This window comes from Pseudophryne corroboree, unplaced genomic scaffold (assembly GCF_028390025.1).
Source record: "Pseudophryne corroboree isolate aPseCor3 unplaced genomic scaffold, aPseCor3.hap2 scaffold_1703, whole genome shotgun sequence".
Lineage (NCBI taxonomy): Eukaryota > Metazoa > Chordata > Amphibia > Anura > Myobatrachidae > Pseudophryne > Pseudophryne corroboree.
Window position 1 is genome coordinate 1 of NW_026968339.1, and position 14,571 is coordinate 14,571.

The following is a 14,571-nucleotide window of genomic DNA, read 5'->3' on the forward strand; positions in this document are numbered from 1 at the left end:
TATGCAGACGAGGGTTCAAGCCAACTTTGACCAACTGCTTGGATGACATCACCATATGCAAATCCATCTGCTGCAGGCCTTCCCCCAGGAATGCTTGCACTAGTAGTTGCATTTGGTTTGTTGTTTGGGGGTGCTTCAGTTTTAGGCAGCCTTCTGCCCTCCCATGTTCATCTGAAAATATGTGTTCTCCCTGCAGTTGTTGTCCCCAGATGAGAGTTCCCTTGTGCTGCCTCAGTTGAATCTCCTTTACTTGACAGAGATGTGCCTGAGCAGCGACCCTCCCCAGCCCTATCCCAAATCATACTTATTTTGCATAGGAGATACCATGGTCATGAAGATTGTTCTCCCAGGGTGAGGTTCATTCATTGCATTCTGGGTATGCTGACCCCTGTGATTTCCCCAAATGTGGGAAACTCGACTGCATTATTTGTGGTAGTGGGGGACTGTGTTTGTGCTTTCCTCTGGTCAGCTCTGGTAAAAGTCAGATTTCTTTGTCTCAGATCTTCCTCTAGCCTTGTTCTTCTTTCGAGAGTTCCCTTGTGCTGCCTCAGTTGGATCTCCTTCACTTGACAGGGGGTGCCCAAGCAGCAATCCTCCACAGCTCTAGCCCAACTCCTACTTACCTGCCAGGTGAGATACTATGATCTTCACTGTTAGGGCAATCAGGATGTGGAATACCCTGCCAGGGAAGGTGGTAATGGTGGACTCTGTAATTGGATTTAAAAAAGGAATGGATACATTTCTGAATGAAAAAGCTATCCAAGGTTATAATACTTAAAATATCAACATGGTTAATCCGGGGGTAACATGAGTTGTAGTAGTTAACTAGTCATAAAACATTATTCAGCAAGTATGTAGAATCATCACAACTTAAAACAGGTTGAACACGATGGGCAATTTGCCTCTTTTCAACCTCAAAAACTATATTACTATATGTTACTATATTACTATGTTACTGTAGTATACAGAACACCACAATGTAATGAGCAGTGATAGTGAGCACTGATGAGGATACTAGAACTGACACTGAGCAGCAAGATGCAGCACTGGACTATTAGTAATGTACTGTAGTATGCTGAGCACCACAATGCAGCACAAGACAATGAGCAGTGATACTGAGCACTGATGAGGATACTACTGAGAACTGACACTGAGCAGGAGAGACACACTAGTATTACTGAGCAGCAATAAGTAACCACTGATACTGAGCACTGATATTGAGATTTCCACTGAGAGAACATAGCTACGTCCTCTCCACTCTCTCTTCAATGCACGAGTAAAAATGGCGGCAACGCGCAGCTCTTTATATGAAATCCGAATCTCGCGAGAATCCGACAGCGGGATGATGACATTTTCCCTTGTTCAGGTTTTCCGAGTCAGGCGGGAACAACCGAGCCTGCCTCGGACCAGTGTAAACCACGTGGAGTTCGTTGGGAATTCGGTTCTCGGAGAACCGAACCCGCTCCTCTCTACCTTATACCCATCATTTTTTTTATTTTCAATCTAAGCCCCTGCAGTTTTCTGTAAGCATCTGCTTCGCTATGATGATCAACAAGTCACAAGGGCAAACACTCAGGGCTTGAGGCGTAGATCTTAGGACCAGCTGCTACAAGCATGGCAGAGCTGTCACTATCACTGGTGACACCCAGAGAGGTGGCGAAGGAGATTGTAATGCAGTGCGCGCAGATAAGCAGCGCAATGGTAAAAAGGAGGCATGGTTTCATAGGTAGGGGCGTGGCCTGGTGGCCTGAATCTACATTTTGTTGCTCCGGGTGTCCCGGGGGTTGGGGGCTGCACCCGGGGACTAGTGTGTGAGCGGTGCTGGCTCCTGCACAGTTACAGGACATGGCCACCCAGCATGACGCCTCCCTTCTTGACCATGCTGTAATTGCAGTCGCACTGCAGTTCAGCGTGATCATAAAAAATGGTGTAGCCTTCTGCTGGTGCAGACTGTATGTGCGCGCAGGAAGCCGCCACCATTTTTGTGATCACAGCGGCTGAATGTGATGTCATACAGCCGCTGTGACCACGCCCCCTGTGTCTCCTCCGTTGCAGACCCCATTTTGAAGCCTTGCCCCCGCACCGCTCCATCCCTGACTTGGAAATGGAGTGTTGCTGACCCCCCTCTCCCCCCCTGCCCCGATTGACAGGCAGAGGCGATCGCATTCTCTGCGGGGTGCCGCAGAAAATGCAGGCACATGCGTATGCTCTTAGGAATTTTTGCAGTTGGATCGCTTATTGTGATTGCAACCCAACCTGAATCAGGCCCTATTACCTATCACAATGCGCTGCGGGCAGTACAAAATTGGTTTAATATGGGAGAAAACCCCCCAGACCTGTGCTCCTTAACTGTACCTGGTGGCTTGTGGAGCGGCTGCCCAGTAATCAGTGTCCACGCCAGTGCGCACACGGTCCACCCCCTACGGCCACGCTCCCCTTCATCAGCGGCCTCGTGATCCGGAAGGGCGGTGTGTGTGACTGACCTTAGGAAGAAACCGGAGCCTCCGCTGCAGTGATCCAGCAACCAGGGCACGGGAGTATACAGCGCCGCTGGGAGTGATGAAGCTGCAGTAAAGATGTCTATTAGACCTAGCCTGCTGCAGCCCTTGTAGATTCTCATAAAAAAGTTCTTATTTTCTTGTCAAAATTAATAGCTAAGAATAGGCTGCCTGAGGCAGGCCCCTGTTAAGTGGCCTGCTACTGAAGGCACCAACTACAAACTGAGCTCCCTGTTCATGGAAGCGGGGTTATAGAGGAGAATGCGCTGAGCATCTTGGGAACAGTCAAAAGCTTTGAGCCGGTTGGTGCCTCAGATCAAGATCCTACTCTACACCCCAATGTGAATCCTTGTGGAGTCCAGTGTACCCCACAGAAGAAATTAATGTGTCACACCCATTGGCAGCAACCTTAGAATAGCTGCTGACGGGCACAATTGAGAAAGGAAGGGGGGGGGGGACATTTGAATCCAGCACATAGATGCAATTCAAATATGTAATTTGAACCTTCCTATTTTAAAATATAATGGATGAACCTCACCATGTGAGAACAATCTTCATGATATAGAGATCTCATATGCAAAATAAGTATGAGTTGGGATAGGGCTGGGGAGGGTGGCTGCTCGGGCAAGCCCCTCCCCCGTCAAGTTAAGGAGATTCAACTGAGGAGGCACAAGGGAACTCTCGTCTGGGGACAACAACTGCAGGGAGACCACATCTTTTCAGATGAACATGGGAGGGCGGAAGGCTGCCTAATACTGAAGCACCATCAAATATCAAACCATATGCAATAACTAGTACAAGCATTCCTGGGGGAAGGTCTGCAGGAGACGAATTTGCATACGGTGATGTCATCCAAGCAGTGGGCCAAAGTTGGCTGGAACCCTCATCTGCATATGAAAAGAGAAAAGGGTTATGCAGGGCATGGCGGCCTTTTGCGGCGCTTGGATGACCCCTAGTTCGCATTAAACACCTCCACCCTCCTTCGGTGTGGGGCTCATGTTGGCTATGCCCCAGCCCCTGAAGCATTCAAGCTGATTTCTTGCAGCAGCTGGGCACTGTAACAGCTCCAGAGCTGCTCTGTAAGGCAAATAAAAGGGTGTGGGCCCTGCAGCACTACCTGTAGTTCGCATTGTGCGTTGGAAGGCACAAAGTAAGCAGACGGGAGAAGTCAGGATAGTGCGCAAGGGCATAGAAGGGAGCGGCTCAAGAAAAGAGAAGTGGAAACAGACAGCAAACTAGGCTGGAGAGAGACCTGAGACAAAGAGATCTGAATTATACGAGAGTCGACCAGGGGAAACACAAATTATGCAGTCAAGTTTCCCACATTTGGGGAAATCGCAGGGGCAGCACACCCAGAGTGCAATGGGTGAGCCTTGCCCTGGGAGAAGCACCTTCATGATCATAGTATCTCACCTGGCAGGTAAGTAGGAGTTGGGCTAGAGCTGGGGAGGGTCGCTGCTCGGGCACCCCCCTGTTAAGAGAAGGAGATCCAACTGAGGCAGCACAAGGGAACTCTCAAAAGAAGAACAAGGCTAGAGGAAGATCTGAAACAAAGAAATCTGACTTTTACCAGAGCTGACCAGAAGAAAACACAAACACAGTCCCCCACTACCACAAATAAAGCAGTCGAGTTTCCCACATTTGGGGAAATCACAGGGGTCAGCATACCCAGAATGCAATGAATGAACCTCACCCTGGGAGAATAATCTTCATGACCATGGTATCTCCTATGCAAAATAAGTATGATTTGGGATAGAGCTGGGGAGGGCCGCTGCTCAGGCACATCTCTGTCAAGTAAAGGAGATTCAACTGAGGCAGCACAAGGGAACTCTCATCTGGGGATAACAACTGCAGGGAGAACACATATTTTCAGATGAACATGGGAGGGCAGAAGGCTGCCTAATACTGAAGCACCCCCAAACAACAAACCAAATGCAACAACTAGTACAAGCATTCCTGGGGGAAGTTCTGCAGAAGACGGATTTGCATATGGTGATGTCATCCAAGCAGTGGGTCAAAGTTGGCTTCAACCCTCATCTGCATATGAAAAGAGAAAAGGGGCGTGCAGGGCATGGCGGCCTTTTGCGGTGCTTGGATGACCCCTAGTTCGCATTAAACACCCCCACCCTCCTTTGGTGTGGGGCTCATGTTGGCCATGCCCCATCCCCTGAAGCATTCAAGATGATTTCTTGCAGCAGCTGGGCACTGTAACAGCTCCAGAGCTGCTCTGTAAGGCAAGTAAAAGGGTGTGGGCCCTGCAGCACTACCTGTTGTTTGCATTGTGCATTGGAAGGCACAAAGTAAGCAGACTGGAGGAGAAGTCAGGATAGTGCGCAAGGGCATAGAAGGGAGCGGCTCAAGAAAAGAGAAGTGGAACCAGACAGCAAACTAGGCTGAAGAGAGACCTGAGACAAAGAGATCTGAATTATACGAGAGCCGACCAGGGGAAACACAAATTATGCAGTCAAGTTTCCCACATTTGGGGAAAACGCAGGAGCAGCACACCCAGAGTGCAATGGGTGAGCCTTGCCCTGGGAGAAGCACCTACATGATCATAGTATCTCACCTGCCAGGTAAGTAGGATTTGGGCTAGAGCTGGGGAGGGTCGCTGCTCGGGTACCCCCCTGTCAAGTGAAGGAGATCCAACTGAGGCAGCACAAGGGAACTCTCAAAAGAAGAACAAGGCTAGAGGAAGATCTGAAACAAAGAAATCTGACTTTTACCAGAGCTGACCAGAAGAAAACACAAACACAGTCCCCCACTACCACAAATAAAGCAGTCGAGTTTCCCACATTTGGGGAAATCACAGGGGTCAGCATACCCAGAATGCAATGAATGAACCTCACCCTGGGAGAATAATCTTCATGACCATGGTATCTCCTATGCAAAATAAGTATGATTTGGGATAGAGCTGGGGAGGGCCGCTGCTCAGGCACATCTCTGTCAAGTAAAGGAGATTCAACTGAGGCAGCACAAGGGAACTCTCATCTGGGGATAACAACTGCAGGGAGAACACATATTTTCAGATGAACATGGGAGGGCAGAAGGCTGCCTAATACTGAAGCACCCCCAAACAACAAACCAAATGCAACAACTAGTACAAGCATTCCTGGGGGAAGTTCTGCAGAAGACGGATTTGCATATGGTGATGTCATCCAAGCAGTGGGTCAAAGTTGGCTTCAACCCTCATCTGCATATGAAAAGAGAAAAGGGGCGTGCAGGGCATGGCGGCCTTTTGCGGTGCTTGGATGACCCCTAGTTCGCATTAAACACCCCCACCCTCCTTTGGTGTGGGGCTCATGTTGGCCATGCCCCATCCCCTGAAGCATTCAAGATGATTTCTTGCAGCAGCTGGGCACTGTAACAGCTCCAGAGCTGCTCTGTAAGGCAAGTAAAAGGGTGTGGGCCCTGCAGCACTACCTGTTGTTTGCATTGTGCATTGGAAGGCACAAAGTAAGCAGACTGGAGGAGAAGTCAGGATAGTGCGCAAGGGCATAGAAGGGAGCGGCTCAAGAAAAGAGAAGTGGAACCAGACAGCAAACTAGGCTGAAGAGAGACCTGAGACAAAGAGATCTGAATTATACGAGAGCCGACCAGGGGAAACACAAATTATGCAGTCAAGTTTCCCACATTTGGGGAAAACGCAGGAGCAGCACACCCAGAGTGCAATGGGTGAGCCTTGCCCTGGGAGAAGCACCTACATGATCATAGTATCTCACCTGCCAGGTAAGTAGGATTTGGGCTAGAGCTGGGGAGGGTCGCTGCTCGGGTACCCCCCTGTCAAGTGAAGGAGATCCAACTGAGGCAGCACAAGGGAACTCTCAAAAGAAGAACAAGGCTAGAGGAAGATCTGAAACAAAGAAATCTGACTTTTACCAGAGCTGACCAGAAGAAAACACAAACACAGTCCCCCACTACCACAAATAAAGCAGTCGAGTTTCCCACATTTGGGGAAATCACAGGGGTCAGCATACCCAGAATGCAATGAATGAACCTCACCCTGGGAGAATAACTTCATGACCATGGTATCTCCTATGCAAAATAAGTATGATTTGGGATAGAGCTGGGGAGTGCCGCTGCTCAGGCACATCTCTGTCAAGTTAAGGAGATTCAACTGAGGCAGCACAAGGGAACTCTCATCTGGGGACAACAACTGCAGGGAGAACACATATTTTCAGATGAACATGGGAGGGCAGAAGGCTGCCTAATACTGAAGCACCCCCAAACAACAAACCAAATGCAACAACTAGTGCAAGCATTCCTGGGGGAAGGCCTGCCGCAGATGGATTTGCATATGGTGATGTCATCCAAGCAGTGGGTCAAAGTTGGCTTCAACCCTCGTCTGCATATGAAAACAGAAAAGGGGCGTGCAGGGCATGGTGGCCTTTTGCGGCGCTTGACTGACCCCTAGTTTGCATTAAACACCTCCACCCTCCTTCGGTGTGGGGCTCATGTTGGCTATGCCCCAGCCCCTGAAGCATTCAAGCTGATTTCTTGCAGCAGCTGGGCACTGTAACAGCTCCAGAGCTGCTCTGTAAGGCAAGTAAAAGGGTGTGGGCCCTGCAGCACTACCTGTAGTTTGCATTGTGCATTGGAAGGCACAAAGTAAGCAGATGGGAGGAGAAGTCAGGATAGTGCACAAGGGTATAGAAGGGAGCGGCTGAAGAAAAGAGAAGTGGAAACAGACAGCAAACTAGGCTGGAGAGAGACCTGAGACAAAGAGATCTGAATTATACGAGAGCCGACCAGGGGAAACACAAATTATGCAGTCAAGTTTCCCACATTTGGGGAAATCGCAGGAGCAGCACACCCAGAGTGCAATGGGTGAGCCTTGCCCTGGGAGAAGCACCTTCATGATCATAGTATCTCACCTGGCAGGTAAGTAGGAGTTGGTCTAGAGCTGGGGAGGGTCGCTGCTCGGGTACCCCCCTGTAAAGTGAAGGAGATCCAACTGAGGCAGCACAAGGGAACTCTCGAAAGAAGAACAAGGCTAAAGGAAAATCTGAGACAAAGAAATCTGACTTTTACCAGAGCTGACCAGAAGAAATCACAAACACAGCCTCCCACTACCACAAATAATGCAGTCAAGTTTCCCACATTTGGGGAAATCACAGGGGTCAGCATACCCAAAATGCAATGAATGAACCTCACCCTGGGAGAAAAATCTTCATGACCATGGTATCTCCTATGCAAAATAAGTATGATTTGGAATAGGGCTGGGGAGGGCCGCTGCTCATGCACATCTCTATCAAGTAAAGGAGATTCAACTGAGGCAGCACAAGGGAACTCTCATCTGGGGACAACAAATGCAGGGAGAACATATATTTTCAGATGAACATGGGAGGGCAGAAGGCTGCCTAATACTGAAGCACCCCCAAACAACAAACCAAATGCAACAACTAGTGCAAGCATTCCTGGGGAAAGGCCTGCCGCAGATGGATTTGCATATGGTGATGTCATCCAAGCAGTGGGTCAAAGTTGGCTTCAACCCTCGTCTGCATATGAAAAGAGAAAAGGGGCGTGCAGGGCATGGTGGCCTTTTGCGGCGCTTGGCTGACCCCTAGTTTGCATTAAACACCTCCACCCTCCTTTGGTGTGGGGCTCATGTTGGCTATGCCCCAGCCCCTGAAGCATTCAAGCTGATTTCTTGCAGCAGCTGGGCACTGTAACAGCTCCAGAGCTGCTCTGTAAGGCAAGTAAAAGGGTGTGGGCCCTGCAGCACTACCTGTAGTTCGCATTGTGCGTTGGAAGGCACAAAGTAAGCAGACAGGAGGAGAAGTCAGGATAGTGCGCAAGGGAATAGAAGGGAGCGGCTCAAGAAAAGAGAAGTGGAAACAGACAGCAAACTAGGCTGGAGAGAGACCTGAGACAAAGAGATCTGAATTATACGAGAGCCGACCAGGGGAAACACAAATTATGCAGTCAAGTTTCCCACATTTGGGGAAATCGCAGGAGCAGCACACCCAGAGTGCAATGGGTGAGCCTTGCCCTGGGAGAAGCACCTTCATGATCATAGTATCTCACCTGGCAGGTAAGTAGGAGTTGGGCTAGAGCTGGGGAGGGTCGCTGCTCGGGTACCCCCCTGTAAAGTGAAGGAGATCCAACTGAGGCAGCACAAGGGAACTCTCGAAAGAAGAACAAGGCTAGAGGAAGATCTGAGACAAAGAAATCTGACTTTTACCAGAGCTGACCAGAGGAAAGCACAAACACAGTCCCCCACTACCACAAATAATGCAGTCAAGTTTCCCACATTTGGGGAAATCACAGGGGTCAGCATACCCAAAATGCAATGAATGAACCTCACCCTGGGAGAACAATCTTCATGACCATGGTATCTCCTATGTAAAATAAGTATGATTTGGAATAGGGCTGGGGAGGGCCGCTGCTCATGCACATCTCTGTCAAGTAAAGGAGATTCAACTGAGGCAGCACAAGGGAACTCTCATCTGGGGACAACAACTGCAGGGAGAACACATATTTTCAGATGAACATGGGAGGGCAGAAGGCTGCCTAATACTGAAGCACCCCCAAACAACAAACCAAATGCAACAACTAGTGCAAGCATTCCTGGGGGAAGGCCTGCCGCAGATGGATTTGCATATGGTGATGTCATCCAAGCGGTGGGTCAAAGTTGGCTTCAACCCTCGTCTGCATATGAAAACAGAAAAGGGGCGTGCAGGGCATGGTGGCCTTTTGCGGCGCTTGACTGACCCCTAGTTTGCATTAAACACCTCCACCCTCCTTCGGTGTGGGGCTCATGTTGGCTATGCCCCAGCCCCTGAAGCATTCAAGCTGATTTCTTGCAGCAGCTGGGCACTGTAACAGCTCCAGAGCTGCTCTGTAAGGCAAGTAAAAGGGTGTGGGCCCTGCAGCACTACCTGTAGTTTGCATTGTGCATTGGAAGGCACAAAGTAAGCAGACGGGAGGAGAAGTCAGGATAGTGCACAAGGGTATAGAAGGGAGCGGCTGAAGAAAAGAGAAGTGGAAACAGACAGCAAACTAGGCTGGAGAGAGACCTGAGACAAAGAGATCTGAATTATACGAGAGCCGACCAGGGGAAACACAAATTATGCAGTCAAGTTTCCCACATTTGGGGAAATCGCAGGAGCAGCACACCCAGAGTACAATGGGTGAGCCTTGCCCTGGGAGAAGCACCTTCATGATCATAGTATCTCACCTGGCAGGTAAGTAGGAGTTGGTCTAGAGCTGGGGAGGGTCGCTACTCGGGTACCCCCTGTAAAGTGAAGGAGATCCAACTGAGGCAGCACAAGGGAATTCTCGAAAGAAGAACAAGGCTAAAGGAAAATCTGAGACAAAGAAATCTGACTTTTACCAGAGCTGACCAGAAGAAATCACAAACACAGCCTCCCACTACCACAAATAATGCAGTCAAGTTTCCCACATTTGGGGAAATCACAGGGGTCAGCATACCCAAAATGCAATGAATGAACCTCACCCTGGGAGAAAAATCTTCATGACCATGGTATCTCCTATGCAAAATAAGTATGATTTGGAATAGGGCTGGGGAGGGCCGCTGCTCATGCACATCTCTATCAAGTAAAGGAGATTCAACTGAGGCAGCACAAGGGAACTCTCATCTGGGGACAACAACTGCAGGGAGAACATATATTTTCAGATGAACATGGGAGGGCAGAAGGCTGCCTAATACTGAAGCACCCCCAAACAACAAACCAAATGCAACAACTAGTGCAAGCATTCCTGGGGGAAGGCCTGCCGCAGATGGATTTGCATATGGTGATGTCATCCAAGCAGTGGGTCAAAGTTGGCTTCAACCCTCGTCTGCATATGAAAAGAGAAAAGGGGCGTGCAGGGCATGGTGGCCTTTTGCGGCGCTTGGCTGACCCCTAGTTTGCATTAAACACCTCCACCCTCCTTTGGTGTGGGGCTCATGTTGGCTATGCCCCAGCCCCTGAAGCATTCAAGCTGATTTCTTGCAGCAGCTGGGCACTGTAACAGCTCCAGAGCTGCTCTGTAAGCCAAGTAAAAGGGTGTGGGCCCTGCAGCACTACCTGTAGTTCGCATTGTGCGTTGGAAGGCACAAAGTAAGCAGACAGGAGGAGAAGTCAGGATAGTGCGCAAGGGAATAGAAGGGAGCGGCTCAAGAAAAGAGAAGTGGAAACAGACAGCAAACTAGGCTGGAGAGAGACCTGAGACAAAGAGATCTGAATTATACGAGAGCCGACCAGGGGAAACACAAATTATGCAGTCAAGTTTCCCACATTTGGGGAAATCGCAGGAGCAGCACACCCAGAGTGCAATGGGTGAGCCTTGCCCTGGGAGAAGCACCTTCATGATCATAGTATCTCACCTGGCAGGTAAGTAGGAGTTGGGCTAGAGCTGGGGAGGGTCGCTGCTCGGGTACCCCCCTGTAAAGTGAAGGAGATCCAACTGAGGCAGCACAAGGGAACTCTCGAAAGAAGAACAAGGCTAGAGGAAGATCTGAGACAAAGAAATCTGACTTTTACCAGAGCTGACCAGAGGAAAGCACAAACACAGTCCCCCACTACCACAAATAATGCAGTCAAGTTTCCCACATTTGGGGAAATCACAGGGGTCAGCATACCCAAAATGCAATGAATGAACCTCACCCTGGGAGAACAATCTTCATGACCATGGTATCTCCTATGCAAAATAAGTATGATTTGGAATAGGGCTGGGGAGGGCCGCTGCTCATGCACATCTCTGTCAAGTAAAGGAGATTCAACTGAGGCAGCACAAGGGAACTCTCATCTGGGGACAACAACTGCAGGGAGAACACATATTTTCAGATGAACATGGGAGGGCAGAAGGCTGCCTAATACTGAAGCACCCCCAAACAACAAACCAAATGCAACAACTAGTGCAAGCATTCCTGGGGGAAGGCCTGCCGCAGAAGACGGATTTGCATATGGTGATGTCATCCAAGCGGTGGGTCAAAGTTGGCTTCAACCCTCGTCTGCATATGAAAACAGAAAAGGGGCGTGCAGGGCATGGTGGCCTTTTGCGGCGCTTGACTGACCCCTAGTTTGCATTAAACACCTCCACCCTCCTTCGGTGTGGGGCTCATGTTGGCTATGCCCCAGCCCCTGAAGCATTCAAGCTGATTTCTTGCAGCAGCTGGGCACTGTAACAGCTCCAGAGCTGCTCTGTAAGGCAAGTAAAAGGGTGTTGGCCCTGCAGCACTACCTGTAGTTTGCATTGTGCATTGGAAGGCACAAAGTAAGCAGACGGGAGGAGAAGTCAGGATAGTGCACAAGGGTATAGAAGGGAGCGGCTGAAGAAAAGAGAAGTGGAAACAGACAGCAAACTAGGCTGGAGAGAGACCTGAGACAAAGAGATCTGAATTATACGAGAGCCGACCAGGGGAAACACAAATTATGCAGTCAAGTTTCCCACATTTGGGGAAATCGCAGGAGCAGCACACCCAGAGTACAATGGGTGAGCCTTGCCCTGGGAGAAGCACCTTCATGATCATAGTATCTCACCTGGCAGGTAAGTAGGAGTTGGTCTAGAGCTGGGGAGGGTCGCTACTCGGGTACCCCCCTGTAAAGTGAAGGAGATCCAACTGAGGCAGCACAAGGGAATTCTCGAAAGAAGAACAAGGCTAAAGGAAAATCTGAGACAAAGAAATCTGACTTTTACCAGAGCTGACCAGAAGAAATCACAAACACAGCCTCCCACTACCACAAATAATGCAGTCAAGTTTCCCACATTTGGGGAAATCACAGGGGTCAGCATACCCAAAATGCAATGAATGAACCTCACCCTGGGAGAAAAATCTTCATGACCATGGTATCTCCTATGCAAAATAAGTATGATTTGGAATAGGGCTGGGGAGGGCCGCTGCTCATGCACATCTCTATCAAGTAAAGGAGATTCAACTGAGGCAGCACAAGGGAACTCTCATCTGGGGACAACAACTGCAGGGAGAACATATATTTTCAGATGAACATGGGAGGGCAGAAGGCTGCCTAATACTGAAGCACCCCCAAACAACAAACCAAATGCAACAACTAGTGCAAGCATTCCTGGGGGAAGGCCTGCCGCAGATGGATTTGCATATGGTGATGTCATCCAAGCAGTGGGTCAAAGTTGGCTTCAACCCTCGTCTGCATATGAAAAGAGAAAAGGGGCGTGCAGGGCATGGTGGCCTTTTGCGGCGCTTGGCTGACCCCTAGTTTGCATTAAACACCTCCACCCTCCTTTGGTGTGGGGCTCATGTTGGCCATGCCCCATCCCCTGAAGCATTCAAGCAGATTTCTTGCAGCAGCTGGGCACTGTAACAGCTCCAGAGCTGCTCTGTAAGGCAAGTAAAAGGGTGTGGGCCCTGCAGCACTACCTGTAGTTTGCATTGTGCAATGGAAGGCACAAAGTAAGCAGACGGGAGGAGAAGTCAGGATAGTGCACAAGGGTATAGAAGGGAGCGGCTGAAGAAAAGAGAAGTGGAAACAGACAGCAAACTAGGCTGGAGAGAGACCTGAGACAAAGAGATCTGAATTATACGAGAGCCGACCAGGGGAAACACAAATTATGCAGTCAAGTTTCCCACATTTGGGGAAATCGCAGGGGCAGCACACCCAGAGTGCAATGGGTGAGCCTTGCCCTGGGAGAAGCGCCTTCATGATCATAGTATCTCACCTGGCAGGTAAGTAGGAGTTGGGCTAGAGCTGGGGAGGGTCTCTGCTCGGGCACCCCCCTGTCAAGTGAAGGAGATCCAACTGAGGCAGCACAAGGGAACTCTCGAAAGAAGAACAAGGCTAGAGGAAGATCTGAAACAAAGAAATCTGACTTTTACCAGAGCTGACCAGAGGAAAACACAAACACAGTCCCCCACTACCACAAATAAAGCAGTCGAGTTTCCCACATTTGGGGAAATCACAGGGGTCAGCATACCCAGAATGCAATGAATGAACCTCACCCTGGGAGAATAATCTTCATGACCATGGTATCTCCTATGCAAAATAAGTATGATTTGGGATAGAGCTGGGGAGGGCCGCTGCTCAGGCACATCTCTGTCAAGTAAAGGAGATTCAACTGAGGCAGCACAAGGGAACTCTCATCTGGGGACAACAATTGCAGGGAGAACACATATTTTCAGATGAAAATGGGAGAGCAGAAGGCTGCCTAATACTGAAGCACCCCCAAACAACAAACCAAATGCAACAACTAGTACAAGCATTCCTGGGAAAAGGTCTGCAGAAGACGGATTTGCATATGGTGATGTCATCCAAGCAGTGGGTCAAAGTTGGCTTCAACCCTCGTTTGCATATGAAAAGAGAAAAGGGGCATGCAGGGCATGGCGGCCTTTTGCGGCGATAGGCTGACCCCTAGTTTGCATTAAACACCTCCACCCTCCGTCGGTGTGGGGCTCATGTTGGCTATGCCCCAGCCCCTGAAGCATTCAAGCTGATTTCTTGGAGCAGCTGGGCACTGTAACAGCTCCAGAGCTGCTCTGTAAGGCAAGTAAAAGGGTGTGGGCCCTGCAGCACTACCTGTAGTTTGCATTGTGCGTTGGAAGGCACAAAGTAAGCAGACAGGAGAAGTCAGGAGAGTGCACAAGGGCATAGAAGGCAGCGGCTCAAGAAAAGAGAAGTGGAAACAGACAGCAAACTAGGCTGGAGAGAGACCTGAGACAAAGAGATCTGAATTATACGAGAGCCGACCAGGGGAAACACAAATTATGCAATCAAGTGTCCCACATTTGGGGAAATCATAGGAGCAGCACACCCAGAGTGCAATGGGTGAGCCTTGCCCTGGGAGAAGCACCTTCCTGATCATAGTATCTCACCTGGCAGGTAAGTAGGAGTTGGGCTTGAGCTGGGGAGGGTCGCTGCTCGGGCACCCCCCTGTCAAGTGAAGGAGATCCAACTGAGGCAGCACAAGGGAACTCTCGAAAGAAGAACAAGGCTAGAGGAAGATCTGAGACAAAGAAATCTGACTTTTACCAGAGCTGACCAGAGGAAAGCACAAACACAGTCCCCCACTACCACCAGGAAACAATAACGCCACTGCATCCTTGCTGCTTTCTCATGTGGAAGTCTATTTAATGTGAAAACAAGGTGATATCTAATTA

General features: G+C 49.6%; 20 non-coding genes across 20 annotated transcripts; 1 reads left to right on the plus strand and 19 right to left on the minus strand.

The window, feature by feature from the left end:
• The first annotated feature begins 300 nt into the window (after positions 1-300).
• LOC135002017 (U1 spliceosomal RNA) lies at positions 301-464 on the plus strand. Its single transcript, XR_010203309.1, has one exon. It is a non-coding gene; the product is annotated as a U1 spliceosomal RNA (small nuclear RNA).
• Positions 465-3,763: 3,299 nt separating this feature from the next.
• On the minus strand, positions 3,764-3,926 carry LOC135002028 (U1 spliceosomal RNA). Its single transcript, XR_010203319.1, has one exon. It is a non-coding gene; the product is annotated as a U1 spliceosomal RNA (small nuclear RNA).
• A 152-nt stretch (positions 3,927-4,078) lies between these two features.
• On the minus strand, positions 4,079-4,242 carry LOC135002019 (U1 spliceosomal RNA). Its single transcript, XR_010203311.1, has one exon. It is a non-coding gene; the product is annotated as a U1 spliceosomal RNA (small nuclear RNA).
• Positions 4,243-4,916: 674 nt separating this feature from the next.
• Positions 4,917-5,079, minus strand: LOC135002030 (U1 spliceosomal RNA). Its single transcript, XR_010203321.1, has one exon. It is a non-coding gene; the product is annotated as a U1 spliceosomal RNA (small nuclear RNA).
• Positions 5,080-5,231: 152 nt separating this feature from the next.
• LOC135002020 (U1 spliceosomal RNA) lies at positions 5,232-5,395 on the minus strand. The gene has a single exon (XR_010203312.1). It is a non-coding gene; the product is annotated as a U1 spliceosomal RNA (small nuclear RNA).
• A 674-nt stretch (positions 5,396-6,069) lies between these two features.
• LOC135002031 (U1 spliceosomal RNA) lies at positions 6,070-6,232 on the minus strand. The gene has a single exon (XR_010203322.1). It is a non-coding gene; the product is annotated as a U1 spliceosomal RNA (small nuclear RNA).
• Positions 6,233-6,384: 152 nt separating this feature from the next.
• On the minus strand, positions 6,385-6,547 carry LOC135002026 (U1 spliceosomal RNA). The gene has a single exon (XR_010203317.1). It is a non-coding gene; the product is annotated as a U1 spliceosomal RNA (small nuclear RNA).
• A 674-nt stretch (positions 6,548-7,221) lies between these two features.
• Positions 7,222-7,384, minus strand: LOC135002032 (U1 spliceosomal RNA). Its single transcript, XR_010203323.1, has one exon. It is a non-coding gene; the product is annotated as a U1 spliceosomal RNA (small nuclear RNA).
• A 152-nt stretch (positions 7,385-7,536) lies between these two features.
• Positions 7,537-7,700, minus strand: LOC135002023 (U1 spliceosomal RNA). Its single transcript, XR_010203314.1, has one exon. It is a non-coding gene; the product is annotated as a U1 spliceosomal RNA (small nuclear RNA).
• A 674-nt stretch (positions 7,701-8,374) lies between these two features.
• LOC135002033 (U1 spliceosomal RNA) lies at positions 8,375-8,537 on the minus strand. The gene has a single exon (XR_010203324.1). It is a non-coding gene; the product is annotated as a U1 spliceosomal RNA (small nuclear RNA).
• A 152-nt stretch (positions 8,538-8,689) lies between these two features.
• LOC135002043 (U1 spliceosomal RNA) lies at positions 8,690-8,853 on the minus strand. The gene has a single exon (XR_010203334.1). It is a non-coding gene; the product is annotated as a U1 spliceosomal RNA (small nuclear RNA).
• Positions 8,854-9,527: 674 nt separating this feature from the next.
• On the minus strand, positions 9,528-9,690 carry LOC135002036 (U1 spliceosomal RNA). Its single transcript, XR_010203327.1, has one exon. It is a non-coding gene; the product is annotated as a U1 spliceosomal RNA (small nuclear RNA).
• A 151-nt stretch (positions 9,691-9,841) lies between these two features.
• On the minus strand, positions 9,842-10,005 carry LOC135002024 (U1 spliceosomal RNA). Its single transcript, XR_010203315.1, has one exon. It is a non-coding gene; the product is annotated as a U1 spliceosomal RNA (small nuclear RNA).
• A 674-nt stretch (positions 10,006-10,679) lies between these two features.
• On the minus strand, positions 10,680-10,842 carry LOC135002034 (U1 spliceosomal RNA). The gene has a single exon (XR_010203325.1). It is a non-coding gene; the product is annotated as a U1 spliceosomal RNA (small nuclear RNA).
• A 152-nt stretch (positions 10,843-10,994) lies between these two features.
• LOC135002040 (U1 spliceosomal RNA) lies at positions 10,995-11,158 on the minus strand. The gene has a single exon (XR_010203331.1). It is a non-coding gene; the product is annotated as a U1 spliceosomal RNA (small nuclear RNA).
• A 677-nt stretch (positions 11,159-11,835) lies between these two features.
• Positions 11,836-11,998, minus strand: LOC135002037 (U1 spliceosomal RNA). The gene has a single exon (XR_010203328.1). It is a non-coding gene; the product is annotated as a U1 spliceosomal RNA (small nuclear RNA).
• A 152-nt stretch (positions 11,999-12,150) lies between these two features.
• LOC135002025 (U1 spliceosomal RNA) lies at positions 12,151-12,314 on the minus strand. The gene has a single exon (XR_010203316.1). It is a non-coding gene; the product is annotated as a U1 spliceosomal RNA (small nuclear RNA).
• A 674-nt stretch (positions 12,315-12,988) lies between these two features.
• LOC135002038 (U1 spliceosomal RNA) lies at positions 12,989-13,151 on the minus strand. Its single transcript, XR_010203329.1, has one exon. It is a non-coding gene; the product is annotated as a U1 spliceosomal RNA (small nuclear RNA).
• A 152-nt stretch (positions 13,152-13,303) lies between these two features.
• LOC135002018 (U1 spliceosomal RNA) lies at positions 13,304-13,467 on the minus strand. Its single transcript, XR_010203310.1, has one exon. It is a non-coding gene; the product is annotated as a U1 spliceosomal RNA (small nuclear RNA).
• A 671-nt stretch (positions 13,468-14,138) lies between these two features.
• Positions 14,139-14,301, minus strand: LOC135002041 (U1 spliceosomal RNA). The gene has a single exon (XR_010203332.1). It is a non-coding gene; the product is annotated as a U1 spliceosomal RNA (small nuclear RNA).
• Positions 14,302-14,571: the final 270 nt, after the last annotated feature.